The 26,246-nt window shown below is 32.9% G+C and overlaps 1 protein-coding gene and 1 long non-coding RNA gene across 2 annotated transcripts in view; both read right to left on the bottom strand.

Annotated features, from left to right (window-relative positions):
• Window positions 1-6,681, bottom strand: part of LOC106678271 (uncharacterized) — a 9,206-nt gene extending 2,525 nt beyond the window's left edge. The window contains exon 1 of the long non-coding RNA XR_001342730.2: window positions 6,189-6,681. This is a non-coding gene — a long non-coding RNA (uncharacterized lncRNA). The remainder of the gene's footprint in view (window positions 1-6,188) is intronic.
• Window positions 1-26,246, bottom strand: part of LOC106678270 (zwei Ig domain protein zig-8) — a gene marked incomplete at its 5' end in the record, with an annotated part of 249,351 nt that overhangs the window by 30,023 nt on the left and 193,082 nt on the right.

A 26,246-nucleotide genomic window follows, 5' to 3' on the forward strand; every position in this document is an offset into this window, starting at 1 on the left:
ATTCCTTCCATAATAAACTCCCTAACCACCCAAACCCACTAGTTTCTAACCTTGCTTCCTCTTCCATTCCTGGCAATCCTCCGAGGTGCCTGAAAAGAAGATGGCCTCGTGACTTTAAATTGTAAACTGTTTTTAGAGTTCTACTACTGAGTAGTTTCTCTACATACTGTATCATATCATTATGTCATTATGATCAAATTTACTTGTTTCATTTTTTATACAGTTGTAAATATCAATAAATAAATAAATAAAAAAAAAATATAAAAATAAGACTCTTGCATTCCAGATAAGTTATTCATAACAAAGATAGATAGTTCTAGTGCTGAAGAACATAGATGAGAATCCTAGCCAGAGTCGAGATGATTCTGAGACTGTATTCAAAGTTGATTTTATTGCGACCCTGTGACGGAGCATGTTGTGACCCAGTTCCAGCTGTTCCACTGCCATTTGTATTATTACGGCAAGAGGCACACATGGCACATAAATCACAAACTCTTATTTTATTCACTGTTACTTGTCCTGAACAGTTCCCATCTTGGCTAAACGTCAGGCTACAGTACAATGTGACTGATTAGACAGTTAAGCATATTTGTAAAATTAGGATTGTTCTTAGATGGCAGTTAACGAATTGTAATTTTAATTTATATATCGACATTAACAACTGTATTTACATAAAAATACATCTAGTAAATTTGATGTTGGATTATAAGTTATGATAGAGGCTTGTAGAGAATCTAGCCATTAGTAGCATTTGTACATTAGAAGCCATCTTCTTTTCAGGCACCTCGGAGGATTGTCAGGAATTGAAGAGTAAGGTAAGAAGTAAGGTTAGAAGCTAGTGGGTTTGGGTGGTTAGGGAGTTTGTAATGGAAGGGATGATATCTGTTTCGGGTTTGATCGGTTACATATGGAATATTGAAGTCTACAGGGGTTTTATGCGAGATAAAAAGAGAAGGATTGAGCATTGTACGAAGGAATTTGGACTCTTAGGATCGGATAGAGAAGAATTCGAAAGTTTAGTGGAGTCCCAAAGCTCAACTTCACACATATAGATAGGCCTTATTATAGTCTTTTGTAACGGATTGGAAGTTTTAACCGTTTGTCTAGTTATTGTTATAATAGTCGTAATCGACATGCACTTTTCTGTCTTCTCTGAGTATTTGAAGTTAGTTCTATGTCAAGATGTAGTAAAAAGGTAGTTGATCTGTTCGACAGGCTTAACAAGAACATTACTAAAGGATGTGTAACCGCAAATTTTGACTTATCCTTAGTTATATGTTTATCGATTATAGTTGCCCACGCTCAGCGGAGAAGGGGGTGAGTTGAAGGAAAATAATTTAAAAAAAAAAATATAATCACAAAAGGAAAAAAAGATAAAACAATAAAGAATTACTCCTTAGGCGCCACGTTATTTTTTCTTGGAAATAACGAAAACCCCGAAGCATTATGCCCAAAATATAGTTAAAATATACCACTATATAAACAATTGTTGAATTATGACCAATGGCGAATACCTTTACATGTAGGTAACAGAAAACCTAGGGGTGTTACCTCCCACCTATTGAATTATCGTAATATTCCGTGTACAACAACAACAACAAAAAAGTAAATTAACAAGTTGAAAGCAGAGAAAGAACAGCAGAACTATATGTATAAAAGTTTAATAAGAAGAAGAAATAAATATATACAGAGAATGAAAAAGGAAAAAAAAGAATTCTTATCAATTAATAAAACAATTAAAACTTATAGGTTGACTTAACCTTAACTTAGATGCTTAACCTTAATAACTATATTTACATTGTTATTCTCTTATCCAGGACATGCTGAAGAAACGTCACTGCACTATATCCCTACTTCTAGTGTTAATGACCGTCCATTGAAGTAGAACACCATAATTTTGAAAAAGAAAACATATAAGATGACATTTCTCATATGGTGATATTCCAGTTCAAACAGTACAGACAGAGGGCCTTTAAACTATTACCACTTCACATTGAACAATCGTAACGTGTTCCGAAATCAAACTGTCACCTTCACAAAACCAAAACCCACTCGTCTGAACATATCGCTCGTGTTTTGTTTTTACCATGACAACCGTAACACCTCTTGTCTACACAGATCTAGCCAGTGTTTTTATCTCACCATGACAACCGTAACAGATTCTCTAGGGGAGTGACAAAGGGTAAAGGTGATTAGGTAGGATTTATTTTAATCCTCTAATATCGACCCTATTCTCCAATGTTTGCGATTGAGATGCAATTAGTTTAATTTAGTCTTACTCTATATCATCATATTAAAACGAAGATATAACAGATCCCTTGTGGTTATAAACGGACGATATTAAACTAGTCAGAACTAGTTTTGGCTGGAAATGGCTGTTTGTCAAACAGACAGCTGCTGTATATAGGGACAGGCTATGCATCTAATCTTGAGTAGTGTTAGTGCACGAGGACATCTCTCTTGTGAAGCTCTGGTCTATGTTAACATATATTGCTTCCAACATGAGCCATGTTCCCTAGGGGCTTTGATGAATTTTATGTAATAATGTATTATATATTTGAATATGGCAATATTATTATCATTAAATACCAAATACACAAGGAAAGTAAACAAGAGGGATAAAAAATAATATATAGAAGAACACTTCACATACAAGTACCTTAAGGTGCCCCCTTAGTGAGGGGATAATATTTTGAAGAGAGAAAGTGAACTCACTTCAAAATATTTACTCCATGTACTGGCCAAGATGACTACCGAGAATCTACTGAAAACTCCTTTATGAATTTACCACTACAAACAAGGGTTGTTTACATTGTTCCTACACATTCGTTAACGGAGCGGAAAACGAATTCTAATATAAATAAAATGAGAATATTCTCGATGCGGAAGAGCCTTAGGTTAGGTACTGATAACCTTCCTCAGGAATGTGTGGTCCTCAGTTGAGGTACTATTAACCTTCCTCAGAGATGTGTGGTCCTCAGGTGAGGTACTGTTAACCTTCCTCAGAGATGTGTGATCCTCAGGTGAGGTACTTTAACCTTCCTCAGAGATGTGTGGTCCTCAAGTGAGGTACTTTAACCTTCCTCAGAGATGTGTGGTCCTCAGGTGAGGTACTTTAACCTTCCTCAGAGATGTGTGGTCCTCAGGTGAGGTACTTTAACCTTCCTCAGAGATGTGTGGTCCTCAGGTGAGATCCTTTAACCTTCCTCAGAGATGTGTGGTCCTCAGGTGAGGTACTTTAACCTTCCTCAGAGATGTGTGGTCCTCAGGTGAGGTACTTTAACCTTCCTCAGAGATGTGTGGTCCTGAGGTGAGGTACTTTAACCTTCCTCAGAGATGTGTGGTCCTCAGGTGAGGTACTTTAACCTTCCTCAGAGACGTGTGGTCCTCAGTTGAGGTACTTTAACCTTCCTCAGAGATGTGTGGTCCTCAGTTGAGGTACAATTAACCTTTCTCAGAGATGTGTGGTCCTCAGATGAGGTACTTTAACCTTCCTCAGAGATGTTTGGTTCTCAGGTGAGGTTTAAAGTACCTCAGGTGACGTCCACACATGTAAGTTTTGTATATTTGAAAGTGAAAACATGCTTATTGTTAAATAAAAAAAATATTTTTTTAAGGTAAGTTATCTTTCAAAAGTTAAAATATGTAAGAATAGTTATTATTATTATTCAATAATGATGGTGTGAATAACTATTCACACCATCATTATTGAATAATAAGAAAAAAATCAGGAAGTAAAATTTCCTATGAATTCAATGATTAATATTTTTTTTAAATGAATGTTATTCGTTTAAACATGAAAAAGAGTATGAAAGAAAAAACCTTTTACATTTTCTATTCAAAAATAAGTTTCTAAAGATAGAGTTACTTTAAAACTGTTTTTTAAAGCGAAGGAGTGACAAGGTAATAAACCACAGCGCTTTTTCCTCACTAAGACTGCCTCTGCAGAACTTGACCAAGCGACTGACCGTCTGTCTGGTGGTCCAGAACAAGTTAAAGGGCTACCCATTACCGTCCCTTCCCATACCAGCCACCTAGCAATGTTCCCTCTCCAAGCTACGCCTTTAAATATTTTCTGAGTTAGGAAAAACGCCTGGACCTACTGTTTTTATTTTATTTCTTCTTACTAATTACAATAAATAATGAGGCCTTCTTTTTAATAGAATCCTAATGTAACTGACTAAATCAGCTATGGATCGAATAAGGATTTCTAACGTTCTTCATCCAAGAGTTCGGACGGGGTGAGAAATTGAAAAAAACAAGGTTCTTTTTTAATTTCTTATTTTCTAGTTATAAATCTATTTTATAGGTAAACTATACCGTTTCCATAGTAGATAAAAAAGGAGAGGTATAATTCTTATTTTTTTCAAATGACAGGTGCTCATGTTAGGGGTTAAAATGGACCAGACTTATGGTTTAAACATTTTCAGGTAATGATAATATGATGATAAATATATTTATAAAATAAATTATATTTAATTTTAAATATACATGTAAGTAAATTGGATCATATATCAAATCCAATGTTATTAAAAAAAATTTCATTATTCGTATTTAATGAAATAATATGTAATTTTTAAAAGTGACTCCGATGTATTTGTAAAGTGAGCCATAATGAACATAGCTAGGGCTCAAAATAGTTAGCTTCCAGTTGTGTGGGAAACAATTTAATTAATATTTTGTGGCCCTTATAATTCACAATAAAATGAACAGATACATAAGCACTAATTTCTCGAGAATGGATTACTTTTCATTGTTTCTGAACCTAATTATTAGAAATAGTATTTAATGCAACTTACACATAAGTTGCATAATGAATAATGAAGGTATAGGGACCCGAAGATTCGATGCCGACACCATCAATCATTCATGACTTAATGTAATCTTCCCATTTTCGTTTCAGTCTACTTCTCGGACTTTAACCAAGTACCAAAATCTTAAACGCCCATCTTATTCGCCTTAGAACTAAAACCTGAATTATATTATATTTTACACTTCACCTGTTTCGAGGAGGTTTATATCGATATTGTCGCATTTACAAAATTCGGAGCCACGGCTCTGGTCTTGGATCCGACGGTAAGATTTGAGAGTAATGATCTCGAATAGGAAGGTGGAGTGGAAAGGGAAAAAAAAAAGAAATATATGAAAAATGCATCCCTTTCCTGAAGGAAAAATTCCGCGGGACCTTCGGAGAGAGAGAGTTCACGTGAGAGGCCTCTGGTTTGGATCTCGCGGAACAATACCAGATAGAACAAGGACCTTCTTAGAAGGCCTAGGTGTTAGCATCGGGGATATTGCGATCTTAGCAGAAAATATTATTTTGGACTCCCTGGGGATCATACACCATCACCTGCATGGGAATTAGCTCTAGTTTATTTATTGTTTTATTTATTTATTTTAGTACGTGGACCTGTCGATTTGTGTGTTTTAACTTCTTTATTCATTAAATTATTTTATTTTTATTTATTTATTTTATTTTATTTTTTTACTTATGTATCCAATATAGTATTTCTTTTAACCAACTTTTTATTATATTTTCCTTTCGATCTATGTATTAGTTTTGTTATGGTAAAATGTATTTATTTGTTTTACTATAAACTGATCTACTGCTGTGACTAGTATTTCTCTGGTTTGATCTCACATTGCCGTCTGATAGTGAATTTGTTTAACGGGTCACTGGAGAGGATCTGAGAGGGGGAATTCGGAAGAGTGAATTTGTCGATCAAATAAAAATTGAGAAATGGAATGGACAAGAGAGGGAAAGAATAAAAAGGAATAAATTGAAATCATTGTATTTGGTGTCTATACTGAAATTTTTAACTGTAAAAGAAAACCGTGGAAAAAAAAATGTTTTATTTTTATTTTATTATACCAAGTAAAAATATGTAATTTATATATGTCCGATCACGGATTGTTAAGTATGCTGTGTGATGTAGCAAGCCGATGTATTTGGGCAGCACGAATTAATAAAGTATTTCTCTCTCTATATACAATGTTTTTTTTATTACCCCACAAATTTGACCTATCAACTTTATCACACCTGAACAATAATCATAATTATTTTTTTTTATTGTTAATTGTAATCTAAATTCCTATAGGAATAAGCGGTAACAAGATCCGATTTAATTTAATAAATTTCTGTATTAAAATCTGATTGAGGTATAATACAATGAATAAATACACTTTACCTTCAGTAATGTACGCATACATTTTGTGAGCCAAGATACCTATAACCGCGCCAAAAAATACACAGATGACATTGCTGGAGAAGATCCTGGGTGCCTGGAGATCTTCCACCTTACTTTCTCTGGAAGTAGACACTTCATCAACGACGGTCCTGCTGGGTCCATCCACTTCTCCACTGTCGGATTGGTCTCCCCTCGCAGAAGTGCTGTGTTTCCTTGTTCTGTCCGCTTTTCTCAATTTTGGGCTCGGAGAGGACATATTGCAAAGATGATTCAAACTATCGCATACGTTACAATCTGAGCTCATTCAAGATCTAGCCATCTGCAGGTTATAATAACCTCACTAAATTAACACAGTTGATAATTAATTATGTTCTAATAACCCTCGCCATATGGCGATAATGTTTAAATAAAACAAGAAAAGAAAACAAAAGGAAAAACTCCAAATAATTCACCTAATAATCCGAAATGGTTGTAAATTAATCATTTTAAAATTTTATTTGTTTCTTACAAAATATATCTGACTTATAAATTAAAAATTTTTAAAACCCCAGTAAATAAAGACCATATTAAAATAGGATTTATTCTGGCTTCTTATTTCATTTGCAATGACAATCAAACTAAATTAAATTAGCTTTTATTTGATTAAATTATTAATATTTTCAAGCAAGATATATTTAAAATTTTAAAAAAACGAACATGTGTTTTCTTATGTCATATATATCTCAATTATTAAAAAAAATTAAATTAGAATGTAAACTTCTTCTTCCAAAATGTCTGATTAATTACTTTATATATCTCGTTTTCTTAACATTTCGATGTTAGCATCTTCCATTCTTCAATTACTTATGATGTAGATTTTAAGCTATTTTTAGCACTGGTTTGCCCCTACATGTAATCAGACTGACAGTCATCCTTCAGAAGTAAGATTGACGTGACTGATGCTTTTAAACGTAATATCGACCAGTAAGGATCTTGTCCAATGTCTCGTTCGCTTCGTAATAAACAAAAACCTTTTTTGGCCATTATTGTATATGTTACCTGGAAGAATATAGTGAAACGTTTGATATGAACGATACCTACGTTTTCAGTACTTCCTTCATTTCAAATTTTAAATTGTTGAAAAAAAAAAAATTTCCTTATAATCCGCTCCTACCTCACTGATAAAACCTTTAAAATAAATCATAACCTAGCCTACTCATCTCTCTTTTCTCAGTCCGCCGGTGTTCCTCAAGGTAGTATCTTAGGTCCCATTCTTTATACGGTTTATACAGCTGACAAAAAATTAAAAACTTGACCCCCACCATGGTAACCTAGGTAGCTAGGCAAGCATCACCTTGTCTGTGGACTACCTTAAAAATAAAAAAAAAAACATGAAGAGTCAGGAAGTACTGTTACTAGACCAACGGTTGATTTGCGTCAGGATCACGCTCGATTACCAGATTTTTACCCAATTAAGGGTATTCACTTTATGAGGGGCTGGGTGAATCCCAGAGGGCTTCCGAACCTACAGGTCCGACTCACGGCTACTGTGAAGCAGAAAATCAATGTCTGCCACAGACGAATTCAAACCCGGGTCCTTGGAGTAATAACAGCGTCTTAACGCGATTCCGGATGATTTCCGAACACACAGGGCTGACTCAAAGCTTAATTAACAGAATAATAATTATCTGCTGCAGTCAGATTCGAACCTTACCTTTGTGTATCCCCACCCTCAAACAAGTAGATGAATTTTTTTTCGTAACCTCCTTTATTTATTGTTTCGTATAATACATAATTACATATTACAAGGATGATATACTCGTATGTATACAATTGAATTATTGCCTTGTGGGAGTAAAAATAGATGAAGAAAAAAATATTAATTTAATTATAAAGTGTTTTGATAATATTCCTCTACCCAGATCCGACATAGTGTGATACCTTGGATTCAATTTGGACAAAAGACAGCTGGAACCAACATACTAGACTTAAAAGAAAAGAACTCAACAGACGATTTAGCCAACTATACCGACTGCTCAGCCGGACCTCTCATCTCTCACTAGAAAACAAACTACTAATTTATAAGACTATACTCCGACTTATCTGGACCTACGGACTTGAACATTGGGGAACAGCTAAACCGTCGAACATCAAACGTATCCAATCCTTTCAATCCAAAATCCTTAGAACCATAGTTAATGCACCCTATTACGTTTCCAACAGATCACTACACCATGACCTACATATCCCTTTTGTCCTTGACCTCATACCAACCAAATTCTCAAAGTTCCATATAAACCTTTCAAACTATCCTAATCCTTTGGTTCAATCCTTATTTAGTTCCACTCATCCCTACAATCCACCTCGAAGGTTGAAACGGCAGTGGCGAAGAGACTTATTGTAAAATAAAAATGGACGATTGGAGTTCTGGTAATGGTCAGATTCTCCACTCAAGTTGAGTGTTTGCGGCTTCAGCGCACTTGCTCAGCCTTCACTGACTCACTACCAGTGATGCGGCGAGAGGGATGCGCTGGGATCTTATGATGCTCTACCCTTCACACGTGGGGGATAGAGTGGGCTCAGGGATCCTCAGGCCGATTGTGTAAATATTGTATATAAGAGTGTAAATGTGACTAGAGATTATTTTATTTCTATTATTATTTTATTTATTTATTTTTCATGTACATAGTTTGATTATGTTCATTTTCTTTATCTTTCTGTTTGTATATATTTTAAGAGAGATTTTATGTACTTTTTATTTATTTATTTTTCATGTACATAGTTTGATTATGTTCATTTTCTTTATCTTTCTGTTTGTATATATTTTAAGAGAGATTTTATGTACTTTTTATTTATTTATTTTTCATTCTTATTTTATTTTATTTTAGTATGAATGTGATCATTTCTCACTATTACCTATTGTCCACAACTGTGTGGCAGATTGTAATATCTATCAATATATAAAGTTTTTTGAATAAAAAAAAAAAATATAAAGTATAGAATAGATACCACAAGAATGTATATGTCTGCAATCTATTTATCGATGTCTACGCTTACTATCTATTTATCCATGAATATGACTTTAATCAAACTTTATTGATAAAATTTTAAATGTACAATCAAACTGTATTAATGTATACAGTGAATGACTAATAGTATTAATCAAAGTACGGAATAAGTGACCAGAGTTCAACGAACCCTCTAGTTCGAGTTTCAGTCTATAGAGTGTAGTAGTTTTCAGTAAAGGGAACACTCAATTTAATTCTAAAACTAAGATTTATCTCATAATATTGCAATAAATTGTAAAATGTTTTAAAGGATAAAAAACAAACTTCATTCGACGTAACTAAAACCAAATTAAGTTAACAAAATATTTTTAAACTACAGAAATTAAAAGTTTTCTTGAACACCTTGTATAGTTGATATGAACTCAAACATTGTTAAACATTTAGACAATGATATTAACATATGGAATAATAATTATTCACTAGATGGCAGAATATTGAACAAGGGCACCGAGCCATGAGCTAAAGATAACCTCATTTGCAAGTGAATGTGTACTCAGTAATGAGCCGATGGTCGCGGAGGAGCTGGGCTGGTCGATAGGGACATCCTTCACCGGGGCTAGAACCTGGGACATGGGGAACTAGTTATCTGTCGGAGCCCATCTACTGCCTCTATATAGATAACATCAACTCTAGTCACACTTTGTTTAAAACTGCTACCATTAACAGAGTCATTATTGTCCTTTGTATTCGAAAGTAAATCTACCAAGAGATAGAATTAACAACAACCCAAATGCATTTCGAGGACCCATTCAAATATATAAATTTAGGAAAATGTTAGTGAAATATACGAAAAAAGTCCAATATGTTTTATTAAAATATCTACTAAGCATATAAAAATAACATAGTTAAAATGACTCAAATACTAACAAAAGTATTTTTTGTGAGCTAACATTTCGTCCCACTTTGCCGGGCTTCGTTAGTGCTATAAGATGCAAACAAATTAAAAAGATGTAACAAAGTAAGAGAATAGATAATATGAAACAACAAATATATGATATTATATTCTGGGACTAGGTCCCATTAAAACAATCCCATTAATTTTACGATACCCGGGACTGATTTACAAACTCCGTAAATTCCTATCTCCTACATAATTTCTCATTATTCGTTCCTTTCTCACTCACAGATTATTTAAAGTAAATCACAATGGTTCATTTTCATCCCTCTTCTTTTAGTCCGCTGGTGTACCTCAGGGTAGTATCCTCGGTCCCATCCTCTACACAATCTATACAGCAGACATCCCAACCAATCCTCCCAATGCATCCCTAACACTATCCTCACCACGCATGCCGATGACACATGTGTGCTCGCTGTTAGTAATAATCCTTTAATTGCATCCCAAACTCTTCAGTCCCATATCACTGCCCTCGAAGAACCATTGGAGAATTAAAATAAATTCCAACAAATCCTATCAAAATACCTTTACCCTACGTCGTAAACCGACTGAATGTCCTACAGTATACTTTAATAATGTTGCTCTTACCTCTGTTGAACAGATCCGCTACCTTGGACTACATCTGGACAAACGACTAACCTGGAATCCTCTCTCACACAAGACTGAAAAGACAGGAAACTGCACGTCTATTTCGACTATTCGACAGCATTTACTAGAAAAACGGTCCAAACCTCCAATTCATTACAAAAGACTGATTTACATGACACAATTATAAGGCCAATCTGGACATACGGCGTTTAGCTTTGGGGCTCCACTAAACCTTCGAATTCCTCTCGTATCCAATCCAAAATCCTCCGTAAAATCCTAAATGCTCCCTACTTTGTCACAAATAAAGCCATCCACAAAGACCTTAATGTTCCAGTTGTATCCGATCTAGCCCGAACCAGATATCACTCCTTCCATTACAAACTCCCTTGCCACTCAAATCCATTAGTTTCTAATCTTGCTTGCTCTTTTATTCCGGACAATCCTCCGAAGCGTCTGAAAAGAAGATAGTAAAGAAGTCAATTTTTCATTTTGACTATATGCCCGTAAAATCTCAGTCTCCTGGTCCTGATGACTGTTTCTAGGTCTTCCATATTCCTTTAATATTATTTAATATCTTTTTGCGTTCAAATATAACGTGGTTTGTTAACCGTCACATTCCCCCGCTTCCCTACCCTGTTGATATCTTGCATCCGCAATTATTTCAACTCTTTGGCTTTCCTTCATTCAGAAAGGTGGATCTCCTGCTTATTTCATTATTTTTATTTTTCTCGACCTTTATTTTATTCTTATTTGCAGTCTTTTAGCGTATAATATATTTTTATATTTCTCTTTTATCTACTTTTTTATTTATTATTATTTAATTTGTCATTAATTGTCTAGTACCGTTTGTAATTCTTGTTTATTTATATTTATTAGTATACATATCATTTTTTTTTTATTTTCTTCAATTTAATTTGTTCATTTTTATGTAAATTGTCACATAAGCCTAATGCTTGTCACAATGCAAAATGCTCTCGTTTAAAACCCTTCAGTTTAACTGCCGTTTATTTAACCAATCTAATCCACCAGAACAATAGTACAGATATTTTGTAATTACCTTTTTTGTTTTGTTTTCTATGCTATTCAGTTTTTTCTTTCTTCTCTGTACTTAAATTATTAAATAAACTGTATATAAGTTATTTTCAAATTTCACAACTGTACATAAAATACATCAAGTAAATTTGAGGAAATCATAATGGTATGGTACAAGCCTGTGGAGAAACTATACATTGGTAGCACTCTAAATACATTTTTACAATATAAGATCTCGATATTGTACACAATATTTATTGAAACTTTACATTTACATTTGGTATTTTATCCGTGTGATCTTGTTCTTCTTTTCCATTTTCTTCATGAATGAAGAAAGGTCACATGAGTAGTTGATATGTACATATTCAGCGATGAAGGTATAAGGTAAGAGCTAACTTCTTGCATTGGAAAGTATCTTTCAAAGACATGCAAACGAAGAGGACTAGAAAAGTAAAGTGCTCGTTTTAAAAAGTACACTACAGAGGGAGCAGATCGAACTGGCTATTTTGTTAGTATACACAAGTCTGTTTATAACAACTCTAGATCTCTCTGACTTTATCTGTTTTGCTGGGTGCATTAACATATTTTATTTATTTATATATACATGGGAGTGGCGTTGCTTAAAGGTAATCAGTGCCTTACCTTATATGTATATATCAGTGATATGTATATGAATATGTACATATCAACTACTCATGTGACCTTTCTTCATTCATGAAGAAAATGGAAAAGAAGAACAAGATAGCACGGATAAAATACCAAATGTAAATGAAAGCTTCCAAAAATATTGTGTGTAAGTTGAGTTGTCTTGTTGATTTTTGTATGAATTTAATAGTGTCTGTTTAAAATTAGTAAATTTTAAAAAGAGCGATTTCATTGACCTCATTAAACAGAGGATTAAACTGGAATGGAGACAAATGTGGGAAAATGTTTCCGATAGCAAATAAGGCATAAAAAATGGCGACTTTTTAAAAATGTTAAAAAATAATTAATTTTTCATACGGTGCTCTATATCTTAAAAAGTACCAAGAACACTAGAAAATCTAAAATTTGATATTATTTAAAAAAGAGTAAATTTGCTGAAATATGACCCATAATAGAGCTAATGACGTCTAATAGTTCTCGAGATTAGCCTTTTAAAAAGCTACATAAAAATGTACTGAAATATCTGAACCTATTTTGAAAAATCTATATCTCAATAATCATTCGACATATAAATGTCTATTAGCACTCAAATTAAAGCTAAATAATTGTACTATAAAGTAGTTTATGACCTTTATCTTCGTAGGAGTAGTAGTGTTTATGATATTTGACTAAATAAACTCACTAAATGTTAATTTCTAGTTGTTCGTATAAAATGTTGGATTTTTGAAAAAATATATCTCTAGACTTATAAGACGCACATATATCTCTCTGACTTTATCTGTTTTGCTGGGTGCATTAACATATTTTATTTATTTATATATACATGGGAGTGGCGTTGCTTAAAGGTAAGGCACTGAGATACTAACTCTAAGGACCTAGATTTGAATCCGGCTGTGACAGATAATTATTTATTCTGCCAATGTAGCCCCTGAGTCAATACTTTGGGTTCGGGAGTCCTCCGGGATCCACCTAACCTCATAAAGTGATTATCCTAAATTGGGGAAAGTCAGGCGGTCGAGTGGGATTCTGACCAAATCACCTCCTTGCAAAACCGTTGGTCTAGTAACAGTACTTCTTCACTAAGAACTTCCTCCCTTCAAGGGTTTATCTATTATTATATATGCATATACTTGTCGGAGTCAACAAAGAAAGAAGAAATAGTTCTCCTCTTTTTCTCTCAGGGCTTAAAAAGCTATATCTCGTGAACTATTGGACGTAAATACCTCTTTTAAGACTAATATTTCAGCAAATTTACTCTCATTTAAATAATATTCTTTTAGATTTCTAGTGTTGTTAGTAGTTTTTTATTGTTAGATATAGAGCTCCGAATGAAAAATTAATTATTTTTAACATTTTGAAAAAGTCGCCAATTTTTATTCCCCCTACGTATACATGGCAGACTCATCAATATTGACTATTAATTATACATATTTTTCATTAAAGTAATAAAAAATTGGTGTGAAATAACTACCTTTTTTCTTCCCGGCTCTTGTACTACTCCGCGAAACTTATAACGTCAGTGGAGGAATGGTATAGAAAAATAAGCAACTTCATTGGTACCTTTCTGACATAAAGAGCGTTATCTACTGGGCACCATCCTATTCTAAGACCATGGTGGGGGTAAATTTTTCATTCCGTAGGACCATAAAAAAATAAAAGCTGGCAAAACGGCGCCACAGCAGTTTCGAGGTTGCAAAGACGCCTCAACTACGGACGGTCCCGACTATAAAGTACCATACTAAAATACAATTATGAAATATTTAAAATCCCTATCAATACTGTTTAAGCTAATGAAGGGAAAGCTAAGCATAAACTCGAACCCATTCTAAGCTTTTTGAAATATAGTTGAATTAAAAATAAAAAATGGACTTTAATTTCTGACAGATGCGGTCCCGAGAGCCAGGATTATTCAAATTAAAATCTACGCAAAGCAGCACTTAATAAGGTTTTGCCTCCGTCCCATCCCCCCCCAATATAATTTGTATCGCCCCGAATAAACCTTTATTCAAGACTTATTGCTACGGAAAGAAAATTAAATTTTATCAGATGTAAGAAAGAGTTTGAAATTATTCCCACTCCATCTCTTAACAAATCGTCTAATAAAGTGAATTGAGCGAGTAAAAGAAAAAAAATTGTTTTTAATTTGTGAAAGTCCATAGCCTGGAGGCTGGTAGGGGTTTAATTTGACACAGAGGAGGGGGGCTCACTAACTCCTCCAAGGATTCTTTTCTGAAAGAACAAAAGAAGGAGCTTTCCGAGTGGAAAATGAGCCCCCACGAAAGAAGTGTATCCTTCCAGACACAATTACCAGCACTAGCTCGCTCCGATAACTCGCTTTACTCGTATTACTCAACGCGCTACTAAATAATCTTCATCAGAATATTATTATACGCTAATTTTTTAATATTGATAATTAACACTCTAGTCACACATCTTAGTGGTACATACGTAGTCGCATGCCATCCATGCGATGTGTTTTATTTTTTGGTTTAACTATATCTATTTATAATTATAGAAATCGGAAGATCATTATAAACTATAGCCAAGTTTTCATCCTACGTTGCAGGGTTCATCAGGTCTAAGATAATAAGATAACGTGAGATAAAAAAAAAACTTATAGTAAGGTTAAAAATTATGCAAAATAAGTGAAAATTTATATAAAAATGAACAAAGTATCTTGATTAAAAAAAAACTATAGTTTTAACAGATGCTGATTTTTTAAAAGATATAAAACACAAATTTACAAGATTTCAATTGAAAACATTTATTTATTTCTTGTTATTTACAACTGTATACAAATATATATAAGTAAATTTGCTGTAGGTGAAATAGTGACATGATACAAACATGTGGAGAATCTACCCACTGATAGAACTCCAATAACATTTCTAGAGAAGATCTCGAGGCCAACTTTTTTTCAGACGCCTAAGAGGGTTATTAGGTAATGAAGAAGAAGCCAGGTTAGAAACATGTGGACTTAGGTGGAGGAGTTTATCATGGAAGGAATGGTATCTGGTTCTGGCCAAATCAGCAACATATGGAACATTGAGGTCCTGATGGATGACTTGATTCGTGACAAAGTAAGGAGTATTAAGGATTTTACGAAGGATTTTGAACTGTAAGCATTGGATTCGGGAGGAATTTGATGGTTTAGTGGAACCCCAAAGCTCTACTCCGTATGTCCAGATAGGCCTTATAATAGTCATGTCGATCAGTCTTTTGTAATGTGTTGGAAGTTTAGTCCGTTTGTCTCGTAAATGTTGTAATAGTCGGAATCGACGAGCAGTTTCTTGTCTTTTTAGTCTTGTATGAGGATTCCATGTCAGTCGTTTGTCCAGATGTAGTCCTAAGTAACGGATCTGTTCGACAGAAATAAGAGGGGTATTATTAAAGGATACTGTTGGGCAAGAAGTCATGGATTTGCGACGAAGGGTAAATGTTATTTGGTGGGATTTATTGGAATTGATTTTAATCCTCCAGTTTTGGCACCATTCTTGGAACATTGGACATATGGGAACATTGAGGTCCTGATGGATGACTTGATTTGTGACAAAGTAAGGAGCATTAAGGATTTTACGAAGGATTTTGGACTGTTAGGATTGGGAGGAATTTGATGGTTTAGTGGAGCCCCAAAGCTCAACTCCGTATGTCCAGATAGGCCTTATAATAGTCATGTAGATCAGTCTTTTGTAATGTTTTCTGTTACACTGTAGTCGTGAATCAACCCTTTAATTCTGGAGTCCTACGGCGGTCGAGCGTCATTCTGACCAAATCACCTCCTTGCACAACCGTTGGTCGAGTAACAGTACTTCCTTACAAAGTACTGAACCCCTGACCCCTCATGGGTTGTAGCGGTACAGATTTTAATTTAATTAAATTAATAATTAATAATAATAGCAGCAAAAAAATATTGTATATATATGGATCAAAATTTAATTATTATAATATTTTATGGTATGAAAGTTGGTATACTAAACCTTCATTATAACGAACTCAATAGGATCAGAAAATCAAAAGTTCATAATATCTAAATAACAACGAAAAACATTAATAGAAAAGTATAATTAACTAGTGCCAATTGTAGATCATCATGTGTTATGTTTTCTTTAACTGAATTTATCCAACAACTTGCATAAATAATTGCATATTCTTTCTCAACGCTGATTAGACAACCTTGAGATAAGGACATGTGGGCCATAAGATCTTGTTCATTATGGGGACACTTCTCCACAGAGCAAGAATTGTTTACTAACAAGAACTCGGCTGTGAGAGCACTACATAATCAGGACTGTACTAAGTATCCCACTAATTATGTAACTTTAACAGAGAACTTGGCTACATCTTTACAAATTTAGTTTTGTCAGTTTTATAAACAAATATCAACATGATGAACGAAATAATATATACTTAATTAATAATTAAATATTTAATAATAAATTAAACTATATGCCAAAAGATGTACATATTATACTGAAATTTACTATTTAACACCCATCATCTTGGCATTAATTTCTTCCACAACAAGATATTTCTAACAGCCAATTTTTTACCTTGATCGTTATTTATCATTCTATAGTGTGACATTTACAACAGCCTCAATGTTATTAATTTTTTAGATCATTAATCATTATTAAGTCAGTTATTATAACTAATTGGTTAATTTATAGATCTGTTAGATAATATATATTATTTTTTATCGGTTCACTAGCACACCAGGCAATGCTTCGTTATTGATAGATTAAGGGATGTAGAAACATTAACTGAATACTTTTTTTTTTTTTCATACCCTTCTGTAAAGATTTTAGTGGGTATTTGCTAGGTACATATAGGAGGTATGCTATATGTATAGCTGGGTGTGAAGGATTCCTTGGATTGCATTTTGCCATTATAAGATTTAACTGAATACAGTTATATAATAAAAATATATAGTAAAAAATAGAAATAACTTCAACGAGATTCAATCTACACGAAAGTAGGTTAAGGTGGTTTAGGGCTCTGTAAACTTCACCAAAGTGCACAGAGCGTATCATATTCAACATATTTAATATAATATTATAAAAAAAAAGACCAAAAAATATAAAACAGAACCAAAGATATATAATAGAAGGTTTGAAAAGTTTTTCTTTATTTGAAACTAATAAAGTGGTCTTTCTCATCATCCATTCCTTCCCCATTGATAGATTATTCCAAGTAAACCACAATGGTTCCTATTCATTCCTCTATTCTCAGTTCGCTGGTGTTCCTCAAGGTAGTCCTCGGTCCCATCTTCTACACCGTCTATACAGCTGACATTCCAACGAATCCTAATGCTATCCTTACCATGAATGCTGATGACACATGTGTGCTCATAGTTAGTAATAACTCTTTGATTGGATCCCAAATACTCTAGTCCCATAAAATAAAATGAATTGAAATAAAACAAAATGCTTCTTATAGATATTATTAAAAAGATTAAAAAAAATTAATCTACTACAAAAAAAAAAGTTTATATGGTGGAGTCTTGAACTCACGGTTTTTTTTTCTTGAAGTTCCTGTCGAGCTGTGCGTCTCGTCTTCATTAATTAAGTGATTATATTCAAATGTCCCACTGTGGGCTGAGCGACTTGGTCCCTGACACACTGTATAGGATTAAGCCGTAGTACTCGCACTGCGTTCGTACTTAATTCCTAAACTGTATTCAATAGATACATATAAACAACATTTATTGTGTGTATCGGCACGTAAATATATATATGAGTATATATTTCCGTATATGTGTACGTTTATAAGAAACAATAAAAAAAATATATTTTCTCCTTCCTTAGTACGGTGGCCACAACAGCATTGTTATACTCTCGCATTAGATTTATTTCCTCTTTATATTTTTATTTTATCCCTGATGAAGACCTGGAGAGTGGTTGGAGACGTAACCATTTGTATGAAGTGCACCTTTAACTTAAGGCCAGACGCCACTTCACTTTAGAATGTGCTGGTTGGGTTAACGTGAAAGGACTGTACAAAATAAGTTTAATTGAAAGAAAATTGACTTAAAGTGGAAGAAAAAGGATTTATTAAACAATTTATATGGTTATATATATGTATATATAGTTGACCATAGAAATTTAAATATATCATTATTATTATTTTTATTTATATTTATTCTTTCAAGACATTTATTTAATCTTTACTTTCTTCTTCATTTTTTTTTTTATCCGTATTGGTTTTTTGTTTTACGTAGTTGTACTTTCTTAACTGTATATTTTACTTATTTTTTAAAAATTTGTACTCTTCCCATAGTTAATTATTTTTTATTCTTATCATTGTTTATTCAATTTTATTTTATACTGATACTATTTTATGTCTTCCTTCTTTTTATTTGTATGTAATTTCTTATCACTTTATTTTTACATGATATTTATCCTACCTTAAATTACCTTATTGAATCTTATTGTTGTAATATTCTCAGTTTTTTTTTGTATTTTTTTAGCCCTGATGAAGCACTGCAAAGTGGGACGAAACGTCGGACATTAAAATAGTTTTAAACTATTTGTTCTTTTTCTGATCGCAACCCTGACCATCTTCTTATATTTAAATTTATATGATTGTTGAGAAAGTATTTTCAGAATCTGTTGAATAGTTGTTTTTTCGTTATAAGGAGGAAGCCAAAATAAAATAAAGTTAGATTAGGTTAATAACTTTGAACTGGGGCCATTAAGGATTGCAAATATTGATGATTTGATTTTTATGAAGACTATGTTTCTGTTGATTAAGAAGAAGAATTTGGAGTAAACTTAATGAGCATTCTCCTCTCTCCTTCTGGTAACCGTCCCTGGTCAGGGAACCACGTCATGAAGTTTCTACGAGCATCATAACTTTGAATCCAATAGAAGAAGAATAAATGATATCTTTGAATCTTATAAGAAAAATCTCTTCTCTCTCCTCGGTCTCAAACCGATTGGAGGAACATTTTTCCTAAAAAAATTGCTAAAATTATAAATTTTTTTTTTTTATTGTTGGCCATAGGGAGCGCTAGAGGAAGAGGGGGGATCTTTCGTTTTGAAACGAAACATCATTAATAAATTGCTGAAAACTATTTTTGTTTTTCGTGACTACAATCTTGACCATCCTTCTACTTCGCATCAATCAATCATCAATATATATTATTAATTTCTCACTTTTTGTATTACTAATTTATTTTTCTAAGCTATATTGTACTCCTGAAAATGATCCTAATGGAACGTCATTTATAATACAAACTGGACTTAAATGTGATTTTTGAAAAAGTTAATTGGACTGAAAATCCAACCAATAATAATCCTGAAGCTCGCTACAGTCAATTTTCATCAGTTCAAATATGATTTAATCAATAAAATAAATGTGAATTAATAAACAAAAATTGCTTTTGTACTAGTACATACTTTATTAAGGATTTTATACAAGATTTAGGATTACTTCTCTACTCTACGGAACAAGTGGTAAAGGGGAGGTTTAGCTGAGGTTCGAGATCAAGGTGCTCTAAAGGAAAGCCCAGAAAATTGAAAAAAAGATGGAAAACGAGGGGGGGGAGGGGAGGGGTTTACCGCCCTGCTAACAAGATAACGTTTGGATCCCATATTCCAGAAAACTCTGAGCATATTTTAGTATCACCTTCTTTCTCAGGTTACAATCCACTTTTTTATTCTAGTTTGTTATCATTGTTTATTTCCTCTTGACTTAAATTTTAATTAATTTTTACAAATAATTAATTATACAAAAATAGCTTAACTTATCGAAACAAGAGCTAGAAAACTGTTCTAGATTAATATGTAAAATATTCTTAAATATAGTAGTACAAGAAAAAGTTGGAAATTTCATCCAATTTTTTTATTAATTTAATGAAAATTAAATTACTAGTCTACCAAATATAGTTACAGGGGGATACAAAATTCCGACTATTTTACAAAAATCTATATCTCAGGAACCGTTTGAGGTACAAATCTCTTCTTGCTATAAAGTAGTTTATGCCGTTTATCTTCTTAGGAGTAGTAATTTTTATGATATATGCCAAAGTATTTATTATGGATGTTTTCTAGGCACAATGACTGTTCTGAAGTTAGAAGTTTCCTCAGATTTCAGACAGTTAATTAAATTGAAGAAATTATCACTAACTGTCTGGAATAATATTGAAGAAATTATCATTAAGTGCAGGAATAATATTGAAGAAATTATCATAACTGGCAGGAATAATATTAAAGAAATTATCATTAACTGCAGGAATAATATTGAAGAAATTATTATTAACTGCCTGGGTTAATATTGAAGAAATTATCATTAACTGACTGGAATGATATTGGAGAAATTATCATTAACTGCCTGGAATAATATTGAAGAAATTATTTTAAACTGCCTGAAATAATATTGAAGAAATTATTATTAACTGCCTGGAATAATATTGGAGAAATTATCATTAACTGCCTGGAATAATATTGGAGAAATTATCATTAACTGCCTGAAACCTGAGGTAGTATCAACTTTAGAACAATCATTGTTTCCAGGAGGCAGTTATATCTTATAATTTGTTTGTAGTTCTATATATTTCTGTCTTAACCTTTGTTTAAGACATAACATATTTACGGTTAATACTTATTAGTATTAATTAATTAATAATAGCGACGCTATATATCAGGGACCGCCAGTACGAACACTGCAATTACTTCCCACCAAGACAAAGAGTTTCAGTTCGTTCCACCTCGGAGCATTATCTATATAATGTTATATATAAACATATACATATATCATAAATGTAAATATGTTGATTTAATAAATAAATTTTATGAAAAAGAATATACTGAATCCCCAAAAAAGTAAGTTGTTACAGGCGGTACCTCATCGATGGTACTCAACAATTACCTTCTTGGGACAGTAAATAAGTTATTCAGTTTTTAAATATTTCCTATACGTTTTATCCTTTCACAGGACCCGGTGGCTTGCTACCCTCCCAGCCAACACACCCCTTCCTATATTCAGGAATAGTACCCAGTAGAACGAAGAAACCTTCCTGCATGAATCGGTGGCTGGCTACCCTCCGGACTTGCAGTCCTCCTTCGCACTTTCAGGAATAGTACCCTGTAGTACGCGGTTATCATCCTTAGAGAACTTATGGCCAGCACCCGTAAGTCTCATCTTGTCTTTTCACATCCTAATCACATATTTTGAACACGCATTCTCAAGGCCTTCTGATCAAGAGTATCTGACATTATTAATTGGAATCAGATCCTCTAAGACAACCACGTCGAAAATACAAATAAATTATTATTTACAAAACATACAAATGATAATGATAATAAAAAAAATTTTTCTTCGATATCATGGGGACGATATGACTTTTCTGTGCGCAACCTAAGTAGATGTCTGCTGAACTACTTACAGTGCTCGGGGTGCACAATTGCTACAGATGTATTATTATTATTATACATACTACACTGCCTGCATGAAACCGGGCCTCCACCACAACAGCCAACCAATCTACACGGTCTCTTGCTTTCTTTTTCCATCCGCCAGCCTTCAAGAGCTTCAAATCCTCCTCCACATCGTTCAGCTATCTGATACGGTGGTTTTCCATCTGGTTGACATAAACCATCTTTTTTTGGTATCCTTTCTACGAGCATCCTCTTAACGTGTCTTAATCATCTTATTGTTGCTCTTTTAATTAACGCCACGATGTTGGATTGATGTATAGGTATAGCAAGAAAAAAATATATCATATACTGATATACATTTTACATATGATATTTAAAAATATATCATAGCATTCTAAAGCTTTTATACTTATAATTTTTATTTATTTATTAAGTTTTTCATAATTTGAGGTCACGTTTTCGCATATGGAAACCTACGAATAGCTTCGCGAAAGAGGAAAATCTAGAATATTAATATTAGACCATAACTTACTCTAGGATATTTAAAAGACAAAATCTGTAATCTTAATTAGTTTTAACTCCTATTCAAATGGTCTATTACTTTAGTAAGATGTTCCAGGTTATTATCATCTTAATTTTCCTGAAGTTGTCTCGTACATAGTTGTCAAGGATGACTTGGAAAACCGACAAATCCGGTGTGAAGAATCAAATTGAATCAGACACGACAAGAAATCAGGTTAAACATTGCGACACGACACCTGGTTCCCTTTATCCCTTGACAATCTCCTATTCACTTCCTAAGAGGAAAACTGGGACATGTCTGCGACATATGATGAAAAAAAAGTGTCTAAAGATGTTGCGAAGGCTTGTTACATTAATGAATCGTTGCATCAGAAATTTTATCACATTTGTTATTGTAGCATTTAATTAATAATTTCAATTCATGACAATTTTTGTACTTTACTATATTACAATAGTGTTGTGATTAGCTAATGATAAAAAAATTGTTATTAATAAATGCTATAGTGGCAATAAAGTTAATTTTAACTGTGTTAAATTAACTTGGGTAAAGTAGCCTGAAAATGTTTATAAATCAATGTGAGACTTAGATACTAAAATTAAGGTTGTGGTTCAGTAAAGAATTATAATGATACATATCATTGTATTTATTTATTTATTATAATGTTTTATTTTTTCAATGGCAAATTTAACCCGTTTTTCCTTCTTAAATTCTTTGCTATTATGGACGTTTCGAGTAATAGCTCATCTTCGAACTGTAATATTTCACATATAATAATTAAAAACTATAAACTATGCTGTCATATAAATTACTTTTATATAAAAAGTGTGTATAGATCCTGGAGTGGTACTTTTCAGAAAGAGTCAGTCAAGCTAAATTTGATTTAAACTCCACCAGGCATAATTTGATGACTAGCAATAACGTCCCATAAACAGGCAAATTAGAAATTAAAAATTCAATATCCCGGGTGGTGATATGGGTTTTCTATGACGATCTAGAAAAAATGAAAAAGTATTCTTTTTTTTAAAGAGCCCAAGACGAGAAAAATCACTTTTTTTGATTTACGAATAATAACAAAGATAATTTTTTTAAATCCCAAAATAATTACAACAAAAATTAATGAGCAAATTTCAGTAACTTCTATGGGGTTCTAGATGATAAATCCGTTCACAGATGGGAAATTTATTATTCCGTATTCAAATAAGAAGAAAAGTAAATGTTCCCCGAAAGTACTGCCATATCTTGAAAAAAAAATTACTAAAATTCAATATATTAAGCCTTAAAGTACATGAGCCCATAAAAAGGAGAAAAAAGGCAGTTATTTCACCCACATTTTTGATTACTTTAATGAAAACTATGCATAATTACTAGTCAAAATTGATGAGTCTGCCAGGTAAGGGGAATAAAAAATGACGGCTGTTTCGAAACGTTAAAAATAATTAATTTTTTATTCGGAGCTCTATATCTTTACAACTACCAATAACCAACAAGACTAGAAAATCTAAGAGACCATCATTTAAAGTAGAGTAAATTTATTAAAATGTAAGCCCTAATAGAGCTATTTACGTCCAATAGTTTTCGAGATATAGCTTTTTAAAAACTATATAGCAACATTTCATAAAAATTTGCTAAAGCTGTATTTCACTCAAATTAAAGCTAGTTTAATGTACTATTAAGTAGTTTAAGACGCTTATTTTCGTAGAAGTAGTAGTTTTCATGAAATTTGCTCAAATAAATTGATATAAAGTTGTTCGGTTGTGCCTCTTTTTTTCGAATCCGCTAATTATAAATTCCGATAGTCTTGGCCAGTTGGTGAGAAGTGGAATTTGATATTATTGTTTTGTTTCTTCTAACCTAAATACCATATTGTTGTTTAGAATGACAGACTTGTTGATTTTTTAAAGCATATTAACTTATCTTCTTATTATTTGTAACTTATTATTTATGTGTTTTAGATAAAATTGCATTCAGGATTACACAGACGGGAATTTTATATTTATGCATATGATTGGGTAGGTAAGAAGAGAGGAGTGAAATGTTCCATTTTATTGAACCCAAAGCAGCGCCCTAATCCCAGGTGATGTAGCTACCTGAGTAAATTTATCCAGCTGATGGGTCTTTCTGTCTAAAGAACATGGGATCACTGTTTTACTGTGTATATTTACAGGTGTAATATAAAACAAGTTTTTGCTTCTGGTCAATATTTAGTAAAACAAGAAGGAAATTTATATATTTGTACCATTCATGATCTATATTATTCAAAAAAAAATATTTTTGATAACTTTTCAAAATAATAGAAGCTTTAAAAATTAATTTAATAGTAATTTTAAATGAATTACTAACAAGAAGATCTTATATGTGTCTTCTGGATTTTGATAAAAATATTTTAGGTGGATTTAGACAAAAAAAAAGGTAGTATCCTTGGTCCTATCCTTTATACAGTTTTCACAGCTGACATCCCAACCCATCTAACACTATCCTCACCAGGTATGCCGATGACACATGTCTATTGTCAGTGAACAATGATCCTTACATTGTATCTCAAACCCTCCAATCCCACATCACCACCCTTGAAGAATGGTTCCAAAACTGGAGGAATAAAATTAATTCCAATAAATCCCACCAAATCACATCTACCCTTTGTCGTAAACCCATGACTTCTTGCCCTACAGTATACTTTAATAATACCCCACTTATTCCTGTCGAACAGATCCGTTACTTAGGACTTCATATGGACAAACGACTGACATGGAATCCACATACAAGACTGAAAAGACAAGAAACTGCTCGTAGATTCCGACTATTACAACATTTACTAGACAAACGGTCTAAATTGCCAATCCATTACAAAAGACTGATCTACATGACTATTATAAGGCCTATCTGGACATACGGAGTTGAGCTTTAGGGCTCCACTAAACTATCAAATGTCTCCCAAATCCAATCGTTACAGTCCAAAATTCTTAATGCTCCTTACTTTGTCACAAATCAAGTCATCCATCAGGACCTCAATGTTCCATATGTTGCCGATTTGGCCAGAACTAGATACCATTCCTTCCATGATAAACTTCTCAACCACCCAAATCCACTTGTTTCTAACCTGGCTTCTCCTTCATTACCTAAGAATCCTCCTAGGCGTATGAAAAGAAGATGGCCTCGATATCTTCTCTACAAATGTTATATCAGTGAGTAGATTCTCCACATATTTGTATCATGTCACTATGTCACCTACAGCAAATTTATTTGTTGTATATATTTGTATACATTTATAAATAACAATAAATAAATTATTAAAAAAAAAAATTATATTTATGGTTGTGACGGATGGAAATGGGTACGATACGCTCATTGACTTTCTATGTTGATTGTTTGACGGAAGGAGTATAACAGAGGAAGTTACCAGGAAAATTGAACCAAAAAAAAGCCATTATGATGACACCAAGAATGTGGTTGAGGTTTAAGAGCCACCGGCTGTCTTCTATGTCAGTTTAGATTACAATGGTGGACATTCCTGTTAACCTCAAAGTTGAGCCTCACTTTAGTGTATTACCATCACTACGGTTGCTATGACTCCTGGATTTTGATAAAAATATTTTATGAGTTACTTGGACTTATAATATTAGAAAATTGGCCCCAAAAAATAAATAGATAAATAAAATCAAATATTGGGATACGAGGAGAAGATGTTGGTGGTGCGGTCAAAATAAAACACAAATAAGTTGATGTACTTATTTAATCGTGCTAACGTTTCTAGCCTTCATCAGGGCTAAGAACAGAACAAGATAAAAACCAATGAATACGGAAAAAAAAAAAAAAATGACATAAAGTAAATAATTTTACAGAATGGAATTAATAAAATAAAGTGATGAGAGAAGTGGAAAATAAAATGTACACATAGCTAATTGAATAAGTAGGCAAAGTAACATAATTAAGGAAATAAAATAAAAATGAAGT

This window comes from Halyomorpha halys, unplaced genomic scaffold (assembly GCF_000696795.3).
Source record: "Halyomorpha halys isolate HHAL.00 unplaced genomic scaffold, Hhal_1.1 Scaffold132.1, whole genome shotgun sequence".
In the NCBI taxonomy this organism is placed as follows: Eukaryota; Metazoa; Arthropoda; class Insecta; order Hemiptera; family Pentatomidae; genus Halyomorpha; species Halyomorpha halys.